This window comes from Gracilinanus agilis, chromosome 3 (genome assembly GCF_016433145.1).
Source record: "Gracilinanus agilis isolate LMUSP501 chromosome 3, AgileGrace, whole genome shotgun sequence".
Lineage (NCBI taxonomy): Eukaryota > Metazoa > Chordata > Mammalia > Didelphimorphia > Didelphidae > Gracilinanus > Gracilinanus agilis.
The window spans coordinates 286,325,113-286,349,285 of NC_058132.1; the positions used below are offsets into that span (position 1 = coordinate 286,325,113).

Here is a 24,173-nt window from a genome sequence, read left to right on the forward strand (position 1 = left end):
TTCATTTGGTTTGTAGAAAATGGACCTAGACCCACACCTGTCTTGTACATTAGAGAGAGAAAAGCTACACCTACCAGGAGCTAATGGCATGTTGGTGTTTCTTTGTCACCGGATACAAGTTAGTTTATTAGTCAAAGCCCACAACAGCATAAACCCGATTCTCTTATTTTTGTTCCAATCACTTATTTTTGATATAAAATTGAATAGGAGAGAGGACTCGGTTTTCCTATTTATATCTGTGGCAACTTTCTAGATAATGTCTGGTTTATTCCTTTCAAAAGTTTTGCCCTTTTATCAGTTTCCTGTTTTCCTTGTGAAGGGCCCAGAATGTGCACCTTCTAATACCCTCTTGTTATCACATATTTGGCTTTTGGATATCAGAGACAGAACTGTTACTGTTAGATCATTTGAGTGATCTGTCATTAGATTTTATCCTAATAACTCTTCCTCGATAATAGTCCCTTATTTTCTTATTGTTTGGCTATATTGTGGGGTCCATATTTTCCCACATTCTCTGATTTAAAATGGCATGATATGATGGTAAATATTCCCATGGATACAGTCTTTTAAACAGGTAGCTGAATGATGTGAGTTGATTTTTAAGAGTGATCTTTTTGTTTTTTAAATTTACATTGTTTCACCAGTGATTTTAAAATAGAGAAGATTTTACTAGCATTAATTTCCTCAGGAATGGATGCATTCTTCTGAATAACTTGTGTTTCGTGGGGCCTTTCAACCTGTCACAGAAAACAAAATGCTAACCTGGCTTTAAAGTGGGGAGGGGGAAATCCACCCCACCCCCTGTATTACATTATTCTTTGTTCTTTATGTGCATCAAAGTGACAATCCCACACTGTCTCAATTGAGGGAGTCTAGCACAAAAATCAAAAACAGCCTGGTGCTGCTATAGGCTGGCAGCCAAAATGTTTTGTGCAGCCCAGTTCTGGCAACAGTTTTCCTAGGCAGAGGGGTCTACCCTCACAGCATCACTAACGGCTAGCAGCCTCAGTCTCGCCTACTTCTACCAATTCTGTTCCTTCTTGTCTCCCTCTCTTTCTTCGCTCAGACCACAGCCGTCAAATAAAGTATTTTCTTAAATAGAAACATCATTCTCTACACAACTTCCACATTTAGTAAATGGCAAATTGCCTTTACATTGTTTCTTGCAGAAGATTGTGCTAAATTCTGCCTTTTTCAGCTTATTCAGAGTGAAGCGCTCTCTTACAAAGCTCTTCTCTGCCAATGCTTTGCCTGGAATTTCTTTGAACATTCTGAGTATTGTTGACTTTGATGATAATAGTTCCATGACAGACATTTTGATTGGTAGGCATCCTGTCTACCTCACATCTCATCATTTGAACTGAAGATTTTGAGTGTTATTTGCATGAACAGTGTAACTTTTATGAGAATTCTGTCAAAAGCCACCCCCTCCCATCATTCTTTTTTCTTCTCTTCTAAATTATAGCATCCTGCTTTCAGATTGAATTATTTTCAGCAGGAGATAAGTATCTAGTAGATAAGCAGGTAACCTCCAGTTAAATGCAAAAATATACCTTTTGAAGTTAATTTTATTCTTTTGATTCAAAAAACAATCAGCTAAAATACAGTAAAAGACTTATGTCACCAAGTATCCTTAATAACCAGCTACAACTAATACTATCTTTTGCACTTTGAAGGGATGTGAAAATATGACAGACGAAATTGTTTAGAGAGCACAGACTACGTTTTCAGTATGAGCAAGCATTCTATGAAATTTCTTAGAATGTTCATCAAAATATAAATGTGTTTTGCTTTATTAAGCAAAAATTATTTCCTCATGAGTGGTGCTATTCGAGTGATGTATTTTAGAATCAGTCTTTTGCTAGTTAAAAGAATACCTAAATATGGAAGACTTGAATCTTTTTTAGAAATGAAAGATTGATATTGTTTTGACTCAGTCTTATTTTTAAAATTGTCAATGGTTTTTGGCAATAAAGAAAATTACTTTAGTAGGAAATACTCATGTATTTTTGTAACAGTGTAACAAATGTGACTGAAAAGAAAGTAAACAGTGGTTCGTGTTAGAATTATTAATGTGAAACATTTTTACATGCCATATATTCTGAGGAATATATCTACCATAGATAGATTAAGATGAATGTGACTAGCCTAACGGCATTTTTTTCCCTCCAGATTTATTTTTAATTCTGAAAAGCCTTTAAGACCATCAAATGGATTTTAAAAACACAGATAAATCAGTAGTCCACATTAAATAAGCTCACCTGTTATTTTCTCTCATTTTAAAGACAGGTTCAACAACATATTGGCTCATTATTTTAAGAAAACAAACAGAAATACTCAAGTTGCTTTGTATGCTCAAAACACGTTAAATAAATACTAGGGTCCTCTGTTCCCCCAGTCCCCACCCCACCCCTCTTAGTGCCTTTAAAAACAAACAAATACAAAAACAAAAAAACCTTGCACGGAAGTAGATTTCTCTCAGTGAAGCCTTTATAGATGCTCTATGAGAAGGGTACAAATTGTAGAGCTAGTAATAATAATGCAAAGCGTTTGAAATGAAGCTAATTGAGATCACGTTAAGTTATATATGTGCAGCCCCCCTGGATGAATATTTTGGGGCTTTAAAATATGACATTAAGGAATGCTAAGGAAACTACTCATTTCCTGAGCCAGGACATCCTAAGACTGTCAGCTTTCCCCACACACTGTCCAGGTGTCAAGGTCCTTTAATAGTTTGCTCTGAAAACACAAGAGAGAAAACACACAGCAAACAGATGTACTTAAGGTGCTCTGTGTGTGTGTGTATGTGCGCCCAGTGCCCATTAAATATTAAGGACTTTTCCTTTCCCTTCAGTGGTGCCTTTTTTACTGTCATTGAAATGTATTGCTGTAGCTTAAGTCCTGGCAAACTTTCTGTATTAAGAATATACCTTCCAGGGTCAAAAGACAAGCTACACAGCTTGCCAAGTGTATTGTTGTTCCTCTTATTACCATAACTGAACTGAAACGGAAGGTGGTATGCTTTTAGTTACTGGAATGTTACATCTGGTTCTACAAAATACTGGAGGAGTGGAAGAGAAATTTTCATGATGTTAAGGCTGATTCAGGAATTTCATTTTTACAAAGAAAATTTAGCTACGATATTTTGTGTTTGGAGTATGATCTTTAATTTTTTTTCAAAGAAGTGTGATGTAGTATTAGTAGTATTAAGTATGCTTGTTCAGACCCAGGTATTAAAACAAAACATCCATTGAAGGAGATTGCCAAAATGAATACCATAAAGTCATATTTAGACATAATATTTTTTACCTTCATTTTAACTTAAATATGGCTCCAGATTCCAGAACATAACTCCTGAGTAGGTGGTTAGAATATCTTGGGCTTATATCAAATTGTTGGCAGTAGGATACTGTAATCATTAATAGTTACTAAATTTACCCTGTCAGAAATGCAAGGCATCTTCTCTTAAGCACAGGATAAAGAGTTTGGTGTCAAAATTCAGAAGAGAGTGTTAGGTGAAAGGGCTCATGTTCATTCACCTTTAGGAATTTTGCAAATGAAAAAAGCAAAAAAAGCCCCAAAAAACAAAAACCCAGAAAAACAAACTTTTCTGATTTCTCCCCATACCTCTTCATTTCATTCTGTAGACTACACATTCACATGTATTTCAGATATTTTCTATGGCTTCTCACATTGCTCACTTTTTATCCATAGCACCATATGAATTCTCCCTTTCAGGTTTACACTGCATATCTTAAGCTGCTGATGGTATAAGTAGATTTTAAGGTAAAATGAAATTTAGCATTTTGAGTTATTTTCATTCGATGCTAGAAGCTTTTTCTTGCCTGCTTTGAATCTTCTCATATTTCCTATTAAAAACAATCCATTAATATATAACTAGTACAAATAAATTAATGGTTTGGCTATCACAGCAGTTGAAATGCATCAAAAACTGGGTACTACAATACAATTTTATTAATGAATGATCTACATTGGTTCCAGCTGTGTCCATGTGATTAGGCCTTCACTAGGCAACAATGGGTATTTCCCTATTGCTTTTATTTGATTTCCAAGAATGTGTCATCTGTTACATAAACCCCTGCCAATATGCCCCATGTAAAACTGTTTTTTAAAAAAAATTTCTGAAGCATAAGTTGAATACCCACACATATTCCTGCCGAAATATTGTTTCCAATGAATAGGGGCCCAAGTTCCTGTGTCTGGTGCTGCATACCAAAAATCCCAGAATATAAATTAAAGTATAGACTTATTAAATTTATCAGTAAATTTTAGGAAGTGCAGTTGCCTGGTAATGCTAAAGATAGATTATTTTCACTTTTGCATTTCTATCTTAATATTTTATTACAGCACTGTAATGTGTTATAGAGGTGGACAAGCCTGCAGATTGAAATGGGGATAGTCCAGATTGTTCCTTTCCCTAGACCATATGGTATAGTTCTAAAAGCCTTTTGTATGCTGTCTGTTCAGTTTATTGTAAACTCAATCTTTAGTGCACCTAAAAAGATAACCAAATAAAAGTGAGCTAGAGAAAAAGGGCCTCGTATTATTTAAGGACCTTAGAAATGCTGGTTTTTAAAGAAGGTAATGCCAGAAGAGAATTCAGAAAAATGTTCTAAAGAAGGGAACACTGTTATCACTTGAAAGCTTGCAGGTGGGTGTAGGTTTACCAATAAGGTCATTTTGAGTGTTGTTTTGTAGGCTGATAGCATTTGTGTTTTCTGGCTATAGATATCTTATTTGTTCCCTTGCTACCTTCAGCAGTAAGACTGGGAATTTGAACCCAAGACTCTTGCCTTGAAATTCAGTGTTCTTTATACTAAGCTTCTGGGGAAACTGATTAAAGTATATGGCAAATCTTAATATTGTTTTTCTTTGTATTAAAGGCAGATGAATTTTTTTTTCATTTTATTAAGTTTTAGAGGAGATAAAAGTTGTCTTTGATATCTTCACACATTAAATGAAGCTTATTTTTATCCTACCCCACTCCCCCTTATTCCGATACTTTTAAGAATTTATGCTTGCATCTTTGGGTATACTCATTCTACCAAAGTGGTTTGTAGTTTCCTCTGTACCTCATTCCATGTAAGTCTTTCCTCTATTTTTCTATTAATCTTCATAAAGAATTTAGCCAGTGAATTGTAGATTCTTTTTATTTATTTATTTTTTAGTCTTTCTGGCATCCCAGCATACCACTCAAATTGTCCATTCATCATCTTTCATTCTTTATATATGGGCAGTTTACTTTCTTTTCTGACCATAAAGGAGTATTTATATAATGTAAGTTATAATAAAGTAATTATATAAATGTTTGTATACATATATGTTATATATCAATAATAAATACATACATATAATATAAAATAACAAAGTAATTTGCCCTATGTCTCTTACATGTAAACTGCATTAGTAATATCCTATTGCCTCCTTACATTCTACAACGTAGATTTTTCAATTGCTCTTGGATTTATTTGTAAATTTGTTTCTGCTGAGATTATGGTGTTCTGGGGTTTGTAGGCACATGGCATCACTGGGAGCATATTGGTGTTTAAAAAAGTGTTCTCAAAGTGGCAAACAGTTTGGTATTATGGAAGGTCCTATGTCATTTCCCAAATGTAGTCAATGTGGATTTGGGAGCAGAAGGGGAGGACTGGAAAAGGAAAAGGTCAAAATAAATGAGAATTGTACTAATTTATTTTAACTTTGTTTTTTTTGTTTTGTTTTGTTTTTGTTGTTTTAAAGAAGTAGTACTGGTAGTTGGAGAAGAGCATTAGACACTACCCATTGCTTCTTGGCACTGAAGATTTGCAGTTGAAACCCTACCAAAAGAAAAAAAAAAGGCAAGCCTGTGAAACAAGATTCTATACTCTATCATTACCCTGAAACATTGAAAGGGTGACTGAGAGGAACTCACATGTTAATGGAATATATAATTTTCCTTGGAATGGTCACAAATATATTTGAACAAAAAAGAAAGAGTATATGTTGTATATGTGGTTCAGAGGGATTGGGAAATTACTGAATCTCTGTAACTAATGTGCAATCGCAATTGCCCCCAAAATAATTTTCTTGTGAAAATCTAATGCTTTAAAATTTGTCCGAGAGCCATATCTATTAGTAATCTTAGGGAAATGTACTAGGAATGAATACAATAGCATAAGGTCTCACATATAATAGGCACTCAATAAACGTTTGTTGAATAAGTGAAGTATGATTAATTCTATTTTCCATCCTTTATGATTGAGAATGATGATGTTCCTGTCCATGTACAGATAAAAAAACTGGCATGTGATCAACAGTCTTTTAATGTTCCCTATTCACGTGAAGACTTTCCTTTTGGCTTATGCTTCTGACTCCTCTTAGTCTGACTTCTCATTGTGACTCTGCCTTTGTGTTATATAAGCCAAACATCATCCTTCCTGAAAGGAGCCAAGGTATCTCTGTTTACTGAATGATCTGCTTTTTTCCCAGAATTCCATAAATGTGCTGTATTGTTGAAGTTGTCAAACTTTTAGAATTTTTTCCTGCCTTTCTGCCTGTGTCTATTTCATTTTGCTATGCTTCAAGCTTTGCTGTTTTGAGGAACTGGCTGAGTTCCAGAAGTATCTTACTGGTGATTTTATTTAATAATTTAATAATAGATAAAACTCAGAAATTGTTCAAGAAGTTAGTTTCATTCTCTGCTGTAGGGTTAGGTGTTGGAGTTATTGAGAGTAGAATGCTGCACATTTTAGCTTTTCCTAGATTTTGGTACTTCAGTGGGAAAGTCTTATACTTTTTATTAATAATCTTTGAAGAACATCCTGGGTCCTTGCTCTTGAAACAAATTTGTAGGCAGTATCTTGTATAGCAGAATTGACAGCTTTCATGATAGTAATTGACTGATCCAATTTAATACTTTAAAAAACTGAAAGCTTTACATTTTAATTACAAAATTTAGTTGTCTTGCAGTTGTGGTCCGTTACCTTTCCCATTTTAGAGTTTAGATTTAGGTTGTGTAACACAACCTAACATAATTAGCTGATAGCTCATTAGCCTAATCAATTTTAGTGTATTTCAAATAGCATCACGCAAGGAATTGGTAAATCTTGCAATGATGTATAGAGGGGAATAATAAAGTCTCTTGTCTGAATGTGTTTTAAATGGCAGCGTATATAGTAATATAGGAGATTCATGTATATTTTTCGAAGAATGGAACATATTTTGTCAAGTCATAAAGTGATTTCAAATTTTAACATCCTGCTATGGAGCCTATAGGGTTTTATCTTGTAATAGATTGAGTACTACATATGATCACTTATGCATATTTCCAACTTATAGCTAAAGATTTGAAAAAAAATAGATTAATGTAGTCTTTTTTAAATTTGGCATTGTTTTTCAGCTATTGATAATCATTAATGCAAAAAAGATTATGTATACATGATTATACTGGAATTTTACAAATCTTACCTTTTACCTCTGAGGAGCCAAGTCAGCTCTTTGATATGGTAAACCTTTGCTATAGCTACAATGCTTATTTGACATTTGGAATTTACTAGAAACAAATTAATGAGTTGCTGATTTTTTTCCTTCTTACAATACTCTCATATTTATATAATATTTAAGAATTTCCAGAGCCTATTTTTCTTTAAAATGTAATGAAAGAGAAACATGAGGCAACTGGTGCTCAGAAAAGCTAAGTGATTTATCTACAGTCACCTGGTCAGTGGTAGAAACCAAGATCTCAAGCCTCAGGTCTTCTGACTCTTGTGTTAATTTTGTGTGAAATTAATGAGATGGCCAAGTAAGAGCGCGAGAGAAGAAAGAAAAAAATCTTAACAGAACCCTGTGGTCCACACCAGTTTTAATGTGTAGAGAAAAAAGTAAGACAGAAAGAGGAATTAGAGATATTGAGGGAAAAGTAGCAGAGGGTCTCACTTCTGAAGTTGAGAAGAACATTTAGAAGGATGAAAAAATTTAATAGTGTCAGATTGTTTAGGGGAATGGGACAAGAAACATGAAAATAGAAAATATGACATTGTATTTGAGTATTTGGAGGATAATGATGATTTTTGAGGGTGCAAATTCAGTACTATAACAAGAGAAGGAAGGAAATTATATTTAAAAAGGAACAATTTAGCAATGAAAGAAAGGAAGGACATGATAGTAACTGAAGAGTCTAGACTTTTTTTTTTTAAAGCCAAAGAAACCATGTACTCATAAGCATTAAATGAAAACCAAAGATGACACAAAATTCTAGTCAAACTTGGTTATTATTAGAGAATCAGTAATAAATCACTTGTATTTTCACTAGCTATTCTCTATAACTGGAATAATCTTCCTCTTTACTTCTTCCTCCTGGCATCCCTGGCTTTCATTAAGCCTAAGCTAAAAGCTCATCTTGAGCAAGAATCTTTTCATAGTCTTCAGTAATACTAATACTGTGCTTCTGAGAGTAGCTATACTTTGTCCTGTATATATATGAAGTGTCCATAATTATTTGCAAGTTGTTAAACCCAATAGAATATGAGCCTCTTAAGGACAAGATCTATTTCTGCCTTTCTTTATATCCCTAGTGCTCATCACAGTGTCTGGTATATAATAAAGGTTTAATAAATGTTTGTTGATTGTATGACAAAAATGAAACATTTCTCATGTTTTAGGCAACAATTTCCCAATTTTTTTCTTTTGAGAGAGGACTGGACCAGAGAGAATGTGAGTAGAAACAACAACATTGGAGACTTCTTTCTCTCCATTACTATGATGGTGGTAGTGCCATTCCCTACAACATATAGTGCCTGTTTCAGGTTCTGATGGAAGCAGAATTTAGAAAGTAGATAAGGATATCTTTTCCTTAGTTTAGTTGTCAACAGATGATTGCATGAACATTATTGTTATTGAGTTGGTTAATCATGTTTAACTCTTCATGACCTCATTTGTGGTTTTCTTGGCCAAGATACTGGAATGGTTTGCCATTTCCTTCTTCAGCTCATTTTATAGATGAGGAAACTGAGGCAGACAGGGTTAAGCAACAGCTTAGTAAATGTGTGAGGCTAGATTTGAACTCAGGATGATGAAACTTCTTGATTCTAGCACTCTATCCACTATACCACCTAGCAGCCCCTTATCTTTGTTAGCTCCCTTCCAAGTTTAACTTCCATGCCATTTCCTATATTTCCTGACCACTTCTGCATAGTGTCCCCCCCCCCAATTATTTTATATTGATCTCCTCTCTTCTTTGTGTTTTGTTTTATGTGTCCATCTTGTTCCCTTGATAGACTCAGACAAAGCATTATAAGTCCTATGTCATACCATACTTGTACAGCACACTATATTATGCAAAGCACTTTTCTCACAATTAAAAAATATTTTAGCTAGATAGCAAAAGTATTAGTAAGATAATTTTATAATGAGGAACTAACTTCCAGCAAAATCTGAGTGACTGGCCCACAACCACCCAGCTATTAAGTTTTGTGAGTTGGAAATCCAACTCCAAGCTCTGTATTTTTTTCACTACAGCCTAAGGTAATGAGGCAAAATCAGCTGCCTTCAAGGTTCCAATAATAATAGATGTCTATTTTTGTTCAGGGCAGCTAAATAGTGCAATGAATGAAGCACTGCCCCTCTGGTCAAGAAAACCTGAATTCAAATCTGTTCTCAAATACTTCCTACCTGTGTGACCCTGGGGCCAGTCACTTAATACTGTTTGACTCAGTTTTCTTATCTCTAAAATGATCTGGAAAAGGAAATGGCAAACCATGCCAGTATCTTTGCCAAGAAAACCCCAAATGGGGTCACAAAGAGCTGTACACAATTAAAAAAAATCACTAAATGACAAGGGATCATAAGATGGTGGTGAAGATGACTATACACCAGGCATGGGTTCTGTGCAAAGATTAAGAAAAACAGGAGATGGAATTTTGTTCTGGAAGAACGGGAAATAGGCCATTTTTTAGTTTTAGAGTTTGTGGATGGGAATAATGTATAAGACTACAAAATAGAGTGGAATCAGCGTGTGAAGACCTTCAAAAACTAAAAATATATAATTTAATATTATTTTGTTTTTTAACTAATTATGTATATGACACATTCTCTTATTGAACTATAAGGTCAATGAAGAAAGGGATCACTTATAGAAACTTAATATCTTTATTGCACTTGGCATGGTACACAGAGTGTTTTATCAGCATCGATTGAATGGAATTGAGACACACATATTCCTTCAATGATACAAACAATGTAAGCATTTCAAATTATGACCACTTTCAAACAGTTTGGCAGTATTGTAAGTTTACCTTTGTAAATAAGACTAGTTTTCCTAAAAGGTATCTGAAAATCTGTGAGGGAGATGTTAAGTTGTGAGTCAAACATTTTTAATTAATAATTTATTGGATAGTTTTCAGTAAGTTGCTTTTTGAAGAATGTTTGTAGGAAATCAGTTGTTTGCTGTAAGACTAATACTTTGAATGAATAATAAACAAAGAATTTCCATTCAACTTAATATGCCCAGGCTCTTAGTTAAACAAAGCTATTTCTAATTTTTGTTCTACAGAGAATAATCTGTTTGTGGGGGGAAAAATTGGTTTCATTCATGACAAAGATATCTTGTGTTATTTTTATTTTGTATGTGTTTCTGAAATGCATATATTTTTCATAACCTCTTATGAGTAAGAGCATATTAAATGTCAAGCCATCATAGTTTGCATTTTAGAATATTAAAAATTTTTTCCTAGAGTGATAGTTTCCTCTGTCTCTACAATCATCAAAATAGACAAGTTCATAGAATCACAGACATGTATATAAAATCACTGGACACCAAGAGGTCATCTCTCCATCTCCTTGCCTTGAGGCATAACTGCTTTTAACTACCCTTGAAGAAAGTTATCTATTCTTTTCTTAAAAATTTCCAGAGGGAATGACATTTCTTTTGTAATAGTCTAGTTTCTCAGCATTGCCATCAACATAGAGTTCTTGTTAATGTCCAGCCTAATTGTTTTCTGCTGGAATTTAAAATCATGTCTCTTATGAGATTCTTAGTGGACAGTGACAAATGTCCACCATCTTATATATCATACCTTTTGTGTGTTGTGTGATTTCTAACAAATCACTCCTTTTTCATGATAGTAAAAATGTTAGTATCTTAATTACTAAAGCAGCCTGTGCAAAAGTGGAATTCATCTTTAAGCAGGAAATGTACCCAGATAACTGGAACTCAAATTTTCTATCTGAGCAGTTCTCAGTCACGGAAAATAAAGGAATACTTTTTAGTATTCAAAAACAGTTCTGAGAGAAAGAGTTCTTACTCATTTACTACCTAGACAAAATATTTCCCTAGGTTTGTAGGGCAAGACCTTTATGGCAACTGAGCTGCCTTGGAAACAAAGACCTGTAAGGGACCACTTAGAAGTCATAAAATTATACTTGAAATTCCATATATTCCACTCCTAATTGATGACTTAGTTGCTATTAGAGTGGTCTTTGAAAAATTATGGAGAGTAACTGATGGTTCCAAAGAACTATTATACCAGTTTCTAAAAGATAAGGTAGGATTCCTCAGATTATAGGAAAATGCACCTGACTTTGATCCTAAGAAAAATTCTGGAATGTATTATTAAAGAAATGGTTTGGAGGCGTGTAGGAAGAGAAATGGTTGTCATTGCTAACCAGCATAGTCTCATTGAGAATGACTAACTTAGGGAAATTTTCATAGAGGAAATGGTATTTAAGTTGGGTTTTGTAGGAAGAGTAGGAATTCAGTGAACAAGAGAAGGATGGAAGACATTTCAAGGATATGCAATAATGTGGCATAAAAGTTATAGCTTTGAAAGGAGTGGTTTGGGAAGGAGAGAGAAAAGTTCCCTTTGCTTAGGGGATAGAGTATATGGAAGGAAGAACATGGGATTTGTGAGGGTATCTTCTATAGTGCCAGGGGGATAGAAGGCTTTGAATTCTGGTAAGAAGTTTAAACTTTACCCTGAGGGTAAAAGGAAATTACTGGAAATTTTTTGTTTAGAGTAAGGTGACCAGATTTGAGCATGAGGAAGCTTATTCTGGCATGGATCAGAAGGATTTTGATGGATCAGAAGAGGGAGAAACTGAGAGTAAAAAGACTATTAGAAAGCTTTGGTAATAACTTTGCTAAGTATTTGGTAGGAGCAGTGGGAACAGAGATGAGGGAGCTAGGGGGCAATGTTATTGGCCATACTTGGTAACTGATCAGATGTAAGAGGTGAGAGAGAAGGAAGAGCTATTTCCAAGAGGATTTATGCACAGGGGATCTTGGAGACGGAGTAGATTATGTTATGGCATAAATTAATCTATTCATCAACAAACCTTTTTAAAATTCCTGCTTATGTTCCAAGTACTTTACTAGGTGCTAGGAATAGAGAGACAAAAATGATAGATCTTGCCCTCAGGAAGTTTACTATCTATTAGGAGAAACAAACTCTTACAAGTACATATAGGAGGAAGAAAAGGAAGGCATTAATTGCTCTGGTGATCAGTAAAGACTAAACTTTGAAAAAAAGCTAGAAGATTATAAGATGCAAAAGTAAGGAAGGAGTAGATTCTGGGCTTGAGGAGTTGATCTTTGGAAAGACATGGGATTGGAATGTTGTGCCTGAGGGTTAGTTAGAAAGTTGCTCATTTTGTCTGGAATGACGAATGAATGAAAAAGCTCAGATTAAGTATTTACCATGTACCAAGTATTGTTCTGGGGTTATAGAGAGCAAAGCTAGACAGTTGTTGCTCTCAAGGAGCTTACGTTGTAATGGAAGAAAACACACAGAGGAAATTCAGCCACAAGTCAGATGGAAAGGCACCAAAGCAGGTGTTATTAAGAATGTAAAGGTAGGACAACTGAGTGGGATAGAGAACCAGGTCAGGAGTCAGGAGGCCCTGGGTTCAAATGTGGCCTCAGATCCTTCCCTAGATGTGTGACCCTGGGCAAGTCACTTAATCCCAGTTGCTTAGTCCTTACCTTTCTTATGTCTTGGAACCAATACTTAGCATTGATTCTAAAGCAGAAAGTAAGAGTTTAAAAAAGAAGACAGGATAGGAATGTCAGAATGAGTTATAGAGTTGGGGAAAGATAATGAGCTCAGTTTTCAACCCGTTGGTTCAGGCTGATGTCCTAAAGAAAGATGGAGACGTGAATCTAGAATTTAGAAAGAAAATCAAAACTAGGATTATAAATTTAGGAGTCATATGCATTGAGATGGCAGTTGGAGGCATGGGAATGAATGAGATTCCCAAGGGAAAGAATGCAGACTAAGAAAAGAAGAGGAGCATAGATATATTCTTTGAGTCCTCTTAGCCTTCTTTGTGATTTCTCCCTTTGTAGGAATTCCATTATTCTTGACTGTTGCATGCACCCCAAATCAATCTGTACCAGCCTTATTCCCACCTGTGCTATCGATTCCCCACACATGACAGCCAGTATCTTCAGGGTTCAGAATTTCCAAAGGGATCCTCTCCCCAAAGGTGAATGTTACTCCTTGTGCTCCCTTTGTTTTCCAAGCCCAAGTGGGTTCTGCTATTTCATTCTTTCCATCTCCACTAGAGAGAGTGGGGCAACGGTGAGAGAACTGGTTTGGATATGTTCCTGGTGACTCTTCTGCCATGAGAATTAGGAACGCAGAGGGGGGATCATGTATTAGTGAACCTTTTTGACTAGAATTCCTACTAACACAGAGATGGCCTTATTCACAGTTGTCTGGGTCAGCAGCTTCCAGCATCACTTAGGAGAAAAAAATGTTCTTGAACACTAGAGTTATGTTTATTGATTTGTAAAAACAGATATCTCTGCTGATTACAAATACTGAGATATCAATACCTTAGCATTGCTTCCTAAAAAAACCCCTACTTTCTCCTCTAAATTTACTTGTAAAATGTAAGTATGGACCAGTATTTACTTTTTAATGTGAATACTAGTCTATGCTTATTTAGAGAGCACCTTTATTATGATAGGGCCTTCTAAATTTTTTAATTTACTAAAAATTGGAAACATTAATTTGTGAAGGTGAAATATTTGCAATGTTTCAATTGGCTCTTGAAGTTGTTTTAACTAGAAAATTTCTTTATTTCTCATTAGCAGATTCCTGCTTCTAGAACTTTTAAGCCTCAAGAAATTGCATCGCAAAGAATTTTTATAACCTTAAAGAAGAGAGAATTGGAATACTCAAACTTGGCTACTCTGGCAGGGGTCAGTACAACTGTTAGATAAATCTGTATCTTTATTTCTGTGAAAGTATAACTCCACTATTTTATGACATTGGAAAGCTAAAACAATGTTTTAAACTTGCCAATAGCAAATATGTGTAAACATATCCTATATTAGGAACTAAGAGGCTGAATACCATGTGACATAGAGCATTTATGTAATTATATAACAATTTATATGTGCAATTCTCCTTACTATTTTTCTAGCTATCTTAATTCTGTATTTTGGTACTAAGGAATTGGTTATCAGATCAGTGTTATTATATGGCCTTCACTGTAATAGAAATTCCCTCTTGTACCTGTAAAAACTCATTTTTCTGACTATAAACTATCTGTAAGTTTACTGTGAGGTCAGAGTACTAATATTAGAGGTCATAAGCTTGGGGACAATAAATCAAAAGGATGTAATAAAGGTTTTTTTTTAAAAGCTACATAGGGAATTTTCTTGAAAGTAGGAATTATTGTTTAACACATTCCAAGTATTGAGTGTTAATATTTTAAAATATGGAAAGTTATAAAATACATTTATTGGTTTATTTTGTGTCTCTTTGAACGGATGAAAAGATTGGTTTGCTTAAAGTCTTATTACCCTTATTTATTGATTTTTAAGCAGATTTTTATTTCCCCAAAATTAGTTTTTAGAGAAGTAACACTTAGATTATCTTTCAGAAATTGTTTTATTTCTTCCAGTGTATTGGCAATCATTCTTTCTGGATCTCTCAGTTCAGTTTTCAGAGTAGGTTTTTTATATTAAGATATCATATAACATGGTTCCATCAAGGATTTGTGATTTGATTGGTATGGAAACTCCCCCTTTCTATGTACCTAATCAGTTTATAATTAAGTTGATAAGTCTTAAAGTACAGAAAAGTTAAATGACTTATCTACAGAGGTAAAGTGATTTCCCCATAACATGGCATAATGTCTAGAGTGCCAGCATTGGAAGCAGGATGACCTTGGTTCAAATTCTAACTGATACATAAAAGCTGTGTGACTCCGGGCAAGTGACTTTGTTTCTTATTGCCCTTGGCATCACTAAGACTGTAAGTTACCAATGTATGCCAATCTGCATGCATCAGTAGGCATTTCCATACTGGAAATTCATCCCAATGAAATCACAGGTCAAGACCAAGTGTTATGATTTACTAGATGACTGAGGCATGGGACAGATTGTTTAGTTACTAAAATTCATTAAACCTTGTAGTTGACTTTTTATTTCTCCCTTGGACTAAGACTTTGATTTTATTTATTTAGGTAACTCCTAGAGAGGAAACTTCCTTTACCAATGTAGCTAGTTGATATATCTTTAATTTATACTTTTAGAGACTTACCTGGGGCACTAATAGGTTAAGTGACTTGCCCAGGGTCACATAGACAATCTGTGTCAGAGGCAAGAATTGAACTCAAGTCTTCCTGACTCTAAGGTTGGCTCTCAGCCCAAAATGCCAACTTGTTACTTTTTTAAATAAACTCTGTTAGTGTTGTGCTACCATTTAATATTTATTAGGTATTCATGTGGAATATGGCATGATACTATTTGCTCAGTAGTTTTATAACTACAACAGATTGAATATCTTTACGATTCAGTGAATGGGACTAGGGGGTGAATATACTTTTAATACTAATTCACTTTATGCCATGTAATTTCAGAATTTCTGAGAAATTCTTCTAGCCATCATATAATTGGCTCTTGTTTCCCTAATGTTGGAGTGTTTACTATTGGAGATGTATTCCTTTGACAGGACAAATTCTCTGTTAAAATATAAATGCCCCTGGGGGTAGTAACCCATTTGGTCTTCTCAGGCATTTACTATATTTAGCTATGGATGAGTTTATTAAATCTTTCTCTGAGAGTAAGGTTTGATTAGTGGGAAGGGAAGAGAAAAGGTGTGAGGACATCTACTAACAAAGGGTAGCTTTTGTCCAAAAGTCCACGATGTTTTTACAGGGGAAAAACCCCAACAAATTAAACTTTGCTTACTATATAATTTTACCTAATGACTGTCTGGTAGCACCAATTATCCATTAATACAGGGTCCTGCCTGGCCTATATTTCTGAATTTATCATTAGCATATTTTCCTGTGCAAATCTTAAACTAAAATAGTTTCTTAAGTACTCAAAAATAGTTTATCTTAACGAGGCTAAACATTCCCTCTCATCCTGCTTATACTATTAATTTTCTAAGCAAACCTTTGGTTAATAATGCACAGGCAAACTTCAGCTAGGCTATTGTCTAAATCTTCACAAAGAATGAGTGGGTTTTATATGAATGCAGTTTTAATTGGGGACATTTAAAAATCAGTACATCAATTTTCTGCTTACTTTTTGCCTCATGCTAACTTTTTGTCTTTGCTTGGTTTCTTTCATTGGGGCTAATGTGGACATTTCTTAAATGGACTTAGAATAGGTAAATTGTTGAATATACAAATACCTGAAATACCTGTATTTAGTGATGTAGTTATATAAATACCTGAACAAAATATTGAATAGATTATAGAAATAGGATCTAAATTATACTCTACACGAAAGACTTGAATGCCTTTTGTCTTTAGGATAAAACAAAAACATTGCTGGCATTTAAATCCCTTCACAAATCTAGTTCCAGCCAATTTTTTCAGACTGATTTTATATTATTCTTCAATCCCATACTTTATGCTTCACCTAAACCAACCCACTTCTTATTATTTCCAATGCATGGCATGCCAAATCTTGACTGGGCTTTTGTATGAGTCAGCAGGCCAACAGAAACAGTGCTTAGCATATAGCAGGTACTTAATAAATGCTTATTTATTGATTGATTGAAAAGAACATGCTGCACCTAAAACAAAGCAAGCATCAGCCAATTAATTGTCGAGAAAAATTGTTATTTATTTATTGCCTTGGTCAGACAGAAGGATGGGTCTGATTTGGCTATTCAAGTTACCAAATACTTCATATTAAAAGAAATAATACCATGGTCACAAAATAAACCTTGATTGAAATTTTTCTAAATTTTACCCTTCAATTCCTGTATTAAAGTTTCTTATCTTCTATAACTTTCTTTCACATTACTTGCCATAAACTTTGTATTAGAAATCTTATTTTTTGAAATCTCTTTCTTCCCCTATCCTATCCAGGGAGAGCTATCCTTTGAAACAGAGATTAAAAAAAGAGAAAAAAAAAAAGCTTTAGTAAAGTAGCCAGCACATCCACCAACCCTGAAAGTATATTTGGTCATTTCTTAACTAGAGACCTTTGTAAATGGAAGATACTGAATTTTCTTATTTTTTCTTCAGATCTAAGTGTGTTTATTATGATTACACAGCTTTGGTTTGGTTCTTTGCATTTACTTTCTAATTGTCATAGGGTGTGTTGATCACCATTGGGTGAGTTTTATTTGCTTCATTCTATACCAGTTCATGTATGACTTTCTGTGAATTCTTAAATTCTTCATATCCGCCATTTCTTGTGCTGTACTAATAAGATTTCATTATTTCATGTACCTCATTTATTATTATCTTATTTATTAATTATTCCTAAGCAAAAGGCAACCACCTTGTTTCTCACTCCTTGCTGCCACACAGAATTGCTACAAATATTTTGACACATATGGGACCTTTCATATTATCTTTTGTCTTCTTTGTGGGTATGTGTCTGGCAGTGAGATCTCTATTTCAGAGTACCACAAACTTCCAATAATCTTGTAATTAGGCAATTACTGTTGCCTATTTATCCCTTCCTTCTCCCTTCCCACTTCTGTAAATGAATTTTTCCTCATTGCCATTCATTCCTCTGAGTTCTCAACAAAACACCCAGTAGAGAGGAAATCTGGGTTTCCTTGCTATCTTTTACTCTTTTTCACTGTTTATGAATATGTGTCTCAATGAGACATGTCATATCACTAGACTAGTTGGGTGTGTTGCTTTTTGGAATGTTTGAATGAGTGCAGAAGATAATATCGGTTCTTGTAGGTATTTTTTAAGTTCAAGTTTTTGAAAATGTAAATAAAGTCTGCAACTTGGTTTAGGTAAACCTTATTAAGTTTTCAACCTTATGGTTTAAATAAATGGCTGCATTTTGAAGTCAATTTGAGAAAATAAAGGTGATTAGAAAATAATTAATATTTTAATCTCTTCATGTACGTGAATGTGCAAAGAAGTTAGGCAAAATTATGGTCTTTGGACTTCAAGGGCAGATATTGAGAAGAGAAAGACAAAAGGCAGTTCAGAAGAAGAAAAGATTTTCTTTGGTTTAATAATCAGATCTAAGCATTTTTCCTTAAGAGCAAGTATTTTTGGAATTTAAGGAAGTCTTGTCACATTAGAATACCTTTAAATCACCAGGAAGAAAATCTACGCACTTTATATTGAATTTTTCAGGGGGTTTCTTACAAAGTAATTATTAGCATCGCTAACTGGGCTTTGGAGTCACAGGTGTTATATAATGGACTTCTATTTTCAGAGGCTTAGTCAGAATCTGAATAATTGGTTCAGTCCTTTCCCTTGTGAAAGGACAAGACTTATACAAACAGAAGAATCAAAAAGATATTTTCTCTTACAACCCCATTCGAACACTGTTTAATAGTTAACATTACAGATTAAAAACATTTTTTTTTTAACTTCCTCACACACACTGCAGCAATCTTGAGTCCAGCTTTTCTGACTCATGTGAATGTCATGCCCACATTATTAATGCTTTAATTTAATAAACATTAGATCCTTAAGCCAAACCAGAATTTGGCAGTTCATTCTATATAGTTGGAGAAAGATTGGTTGGCTTAGATAAATTCTCACGATTATCCTTTAGAATCGAATATGCTTTAGATGTATTGGTGTGAAAGAGTTGACTTTGAACATTTTGACAAAACTATACTCATTATAATTATCCCTGGGGATGGTCTTTGGTCATCAATTTAGCCAGCCAGTAGAGAAATCAAGATTTTCCAGAGTGATCCACCCTCCTTACTGATTTAGTTGTAATTGAAGTGAAGTCCTTGAGGAAACCATGAACCATATCCCACCTGGGAAGGATTCGAAGTTATATTCTCTCTTTCAAATGACTCAGACTGTTTATTAACTAAGACTATTAATTATTCCAGCAAAGGGGCTCATGATCCCAGATATACTGCATATACCCACTGATTAGAAGAAAAATAGGAAATTAATTAACTCCTGGGCCCCCTTGCTCTATTCAAACAGATTATTTGCAAAGTTTCCAAATTACATGGCATAGAGATAATGAAGATTCCCAAGTTTGAGCTTTGGCTTTGGCAGTTCACTAAGAATGACTGTGTGCTCTAAGGTCTCTCTAGCATTAGACAAAATATTTATATCGATGGAATGTCTCCTTGGAAAACCAGTTGATAAAGAGATAACTTAACAGTGACAGACAAGGCCACAAAATAGATGCAAGTCATAGTTCCTGCTCCAATCAAGAAACCTCGAGATATTTCTAGCTATCTTTTTACTTCGAGACAGTCGCATACCATGTCAGACTAGACAAGCCTGTATTTCCTTTGCATAAATTGTGGTGAACATCAGACCCTCCAGAAAGCATAGACAGTTGTCTATGAATCTCTTTTCTTCACTTATGAGTTTCACTCCTAAATATCTGAAGGATTTAAAAATGCCAGGCTATTATTACCAGATTGACTCTTTTTCTTATAATAGAGAGGTAGCTAATAATATGTCCCCTGTCATGCTTAAAAATAGTGATGCATCTCTCCTTACCCCACCTATTAGTCCCAGATCAACTTGATTCTAGTCTAAGTTGAGTATCAAAGCTTTTTAAACTTAGCATTTAGTTTTGAGTGTCCAGAGCTCCCTAACTTCTGAGAAATAAACTTCCCCAGACAATGATATTTAGAAATGTATGAGAATATTAATAGATATAGGAAAATTAGAAGTGCTGGCATTAAAACAGGACATAACAAACCTGCAGCCATTATGCTTATATTTTGTCTTTTGAATAATTCTTTTATGTGGGGAAATACACAGTAGATAAATATGAAAAAAATGAATAAAATAAAATTTAAATTTGTATTTTAAGGACCATAATCCAATGTTGCCAGCAGTTTATGCCCCCAGTTTGAAGAACTCCTACTCTGTGTTTGGTTTTTCTAAAATATGTCATATGGTTGTGAGATATCCATCCTATTTGCCAGTTAATGTCTAGAAGTTTAACTTCAAACCTTTTTGAAATTACAGGGAAGTGCCTCTATCTTGTTTAGCTATGTATCTTATTTACTCTTTTTTCTCCTGATCACTTAAGTATTATACTTTTGGAAATTATTTTTCTCTGGTTATAAAGCTCACTTAAATGTTTTTTCCCCCATTTGTAAGCTAAATGGAATAAGCAAATCTAGTTTGTAGACCTCTGAAATTCATCAAGGGAATACCGCTTTGAATACCAAGAGAATATTTGCTTGGGAGCTTAACTTCAAATAGGAGACTAGAATAGAAGGCTGAGGTTTCATTATAGAATAGCAATTCTTTTGTTTCTTCTTGTTTCCTTATTTCACTGCCCAGAAAAAGCTATTCCAAATCTTTCTTTCTTTTCTCAAAGCTCTCATATCTCCCTTTCCCTCTTCTCTCAACTGAAGACTTCACTTCTTATCGTATTGAGAAAATCAAGGCCATTCAATGTCAGCTTCCTCATCTTCATCTCAACACTCCTTAATTTCATCTCCCTTCTTGCTTTCCCTTTAATCTCTGATAATGAGGTAGCCCTCTTCCTTCCCAAGGCCAGCCTCTCTCAGAACTCGTGATCCTAACCCCATCATTACTTCTTTAACAGATTCTATTCTCTGTCCATCCATCCATCCATCCATCCATCCATCCATCCATCCATCCGTCTGTCTGTCTGCTTGTCTGATTTTCAACTTTTTCCTATTTTCTTGGTTCCTCCTTAACTGTGTTGACTGTGTTCAAGTCTTCCCTGTCTTTAAAAAAAACCTTCACTAGACTGTCATCCCCTCAAATTATGATTCTGTAAGAGTGATCTACATTCTGCCTCTATTTCCCCTTTGCCACTCACTTCTCATCCCTCTTTAATCTGACTTATTACCCCAACTGAAATCACTTTTTACAAAGTTACCATCAGTCTTTCAATAGGAAAACCCAATGTCTTTTTGGTCCTCACCACCTCTACTTTTGTTTTCCTTTGACACTGTTGACTGTGTTTTGCTCTTGGAGACTTTTTCCTCTCTAGGCTTTTGTAGCACTATTTTCTCTCCTGGCTCTCCTCCTAGCTAGCTAGCTATTTAACTTTTCCTATTCAGTCTCTTTTACTTCTTCATCTCTTGTATCTTATTTCATAGCTATGGATGTTTCCAAAGGCTCTGTCATGTGTCCTCTTCACTTCTTTTCCACTACACACATATACTGGGTCTCTGTATGTCTGTCTCTCTATGCCTTTGTCTTTATCTCTCTGTTACTCTCTCTTCTTCTGACTTATCAGTAGCTATGTGTTTAATTCTCAATTCTTTACAGGTGATTTTCATGTCGATATATCTAGTCCCAGTCTCTCTTCTGAGATTCTTTTCCATATTACCAGTAGGATATTTTAACCTGGACATTCCTAAGGCATCTAAAGCTTAACATGTCCCAAACCAAAACTCATTAACATTTTATCTGAACGTACTTTTTTTTTCTGACAAAGGAACTACTATTCTAACATTCTTTTTAACTTAATGTTATCTTTAACTCCTTATTCTCCTTTACTTTACAGATCCAACCACTTGTCAAATTTTGCCATTTATACCTCCATAGCTAGTAAAAAGGTGCTCATTTTTTTTTGAGAAAAAGAAAAGTTCATTTTTGGATATGTTCCATTCACACTGTTGGCAAGACTTCCAGGTGGAATGTCAAGTAAATCGCAATCTGTCCTCTTATTCCCTCTCTCTAGGGTGACTGTTTCTGCCAGATTTGATGGCCTTTCTCAATCCTCCATCCTATTCTCTTTGATCCTTCTGGCACATTTGATACCACTGGTGCCCAGATTTCCAGTTTTGCCTCTCTTCATCTTCCATGATACTGATTTCTTCTAGCTTTCTTCTTATCAGAATGACTGTTCTTTCCTGGGCTCCTTTGGAGTATCATCTATCTCCTCTTTACTCCTCAGCCTTGGACCTCCCCAAAGAATGAGTTCCCCTAAGGATTAGTCTTAAGTTCACCCCTGTTCTCTCTCTACATTCTTATCCTGGGTGATTTCATCTGTTTTCAGTTCAGTACAAATGACTTTGAACTTTATATATCCAGTTCCAGTCTCTCATGAACTCCAGTCCTGTAACACTTATTGGCTTTTTGACACCTAAATATATAGGTAATATCTTGAATTGATGTTATATATTGGCATTCAATCCCATTATTTGAGAAAAGGATGAGGAAGAGAAGAGGAAAATAAAATGCAACTTAATGCACATCCATAATAAAAATAACTAACTTGTACATAATGATTAAAGGTTTATAAAGTGATTTACTTTTGTTCCACCTCATCTTGTGAGGTCAGTATTATTATTTTCATTCCTGTTTCACAGATAAGGAAACCAAAATAGAGAGTGATTAGAGTATCCCATACAGCTAGGAAGTATCTAAGATTTGAAGTGATGTCTTTTTGACTTACAGTTTGACACTGTTTCTTTGAGCCCCATAACTGTATATATTGATTGATGGCAGTGGTCAGAGAATTTTCTTCTGAACTGAGACCTGTTCCTGTTCTCATGAGAGCATGAATCTAATCTGGCATTGCCATTTACTTCCATGGGCAAATTACAAAGCCTCTCAAGACTTTAATTTCTTTATTTGTTTACTGAGCTGTTTGGATTAGATGGACCTTAAGATCCCTTCTGCCTTTTAAAGACATTGTAAATGCTTTTCAAAAGCCATTAATTCCATTGGCTTATAAACCTGTGCAAGTCAGGCTATATTTTCTAGGGCTTCCTTCCATCTTTGCTTTTTCTGTTCATTTTCATATCATTAGATTAAGATAATATTTCTCAATGAAAAAAATAAATTCAACATTTCCCACAAACACTAATATTCTTGGGCACCAGTTAAAAGGAGAAAGAAAAGAAAAATGGTTGTCCTTCATACTTGAAGAGGTTGAAAATGATATCACGACGTCAGGGTCAATGTATAGTTAACTGTGGATGCTCAGACCAATACAAGCTTAAAAGCCTCTACCACAGATTGGACACAGATAACCCATATGAACATGTGTGGTGGAGATGTCTCTAAATTTGCTCAGATGCTTCTTTTGAGCTACTGAAATTTTGCTTTGCTCATAGCGCACAACATCTTCTCTGATGCAGGCACTCCATGCTGGCTGGTCCTGTGCCAGTGTCTCACAATCAATACCAAAGTTCTTCACAGAGACTTTAAGAGTTGTATCATTTCTGTGGACTCCATGCGAATGCTTGCCATGTGTGAGTTCTCCATAAAATATTCTTTTAGCCAAATAAATGTTTGGCATTCAAATACTATGGTCAGCCCATCTCTGCAGTCGAATTTTGAATGCTTGGCAGTTCAGCTCAAGAAAGGACCTCAGTGCCCAATACCTTATCTTACCAGGTGACCTTCGGAGTCCTAAGACAATTCAAATGGAAACAATTCGATTTACTGACATGGTGCTGGTCGACTGTTCAGTTTTCACAGGCATACAACAGTGTAGAGAAGAGACAGGATGGAAGAGTGACAAAGGCAATGTGTGGTCCAGAGTGCTAGACCTATTATAGACATTTTCTCCAAACTAAACATTCACATTCAAGAGAAACAGTGGCCCCAAAGCAAGAAGTCTACTCAGAAGACTTAATGTCAGCAGATTGGAGCACTTCTCCATGAGTGAAGAGTTTGTGGCTGACGAGGAGGGAAAGCTGAGCCAACATACAGCTGGCAACAGTGGGACAGAAAAGGAATAGACAGCTTTGAGAGATCTGGTGTACAGCACCAATGTATTCACCCATCATGGCCAGTATACT

General features: G+C 35.0%; 1 long non-coding RNA gene across 1 annotated transcript in view; it reads left to right on the plus strand.

Annotated features, from left to right (window-relative positions):
- LOC123242273 overlaps window positions 1-24,173 on the plus strand; it is a 221,688-nt gene that overhangs the window by 189,661 nt on the left and 7,854 nt on the right. Inside the window, exon 2 of the long non-coding RNA XR_006505812.1 lies at window positions 14,093-14,200. This is a non-coding gene — a long non-coding RNA (uncharacterized LOC123242273). The remainder of the gene's footprint in view (window positions 1-14,092; window positions 14,201-24,173) is intronic.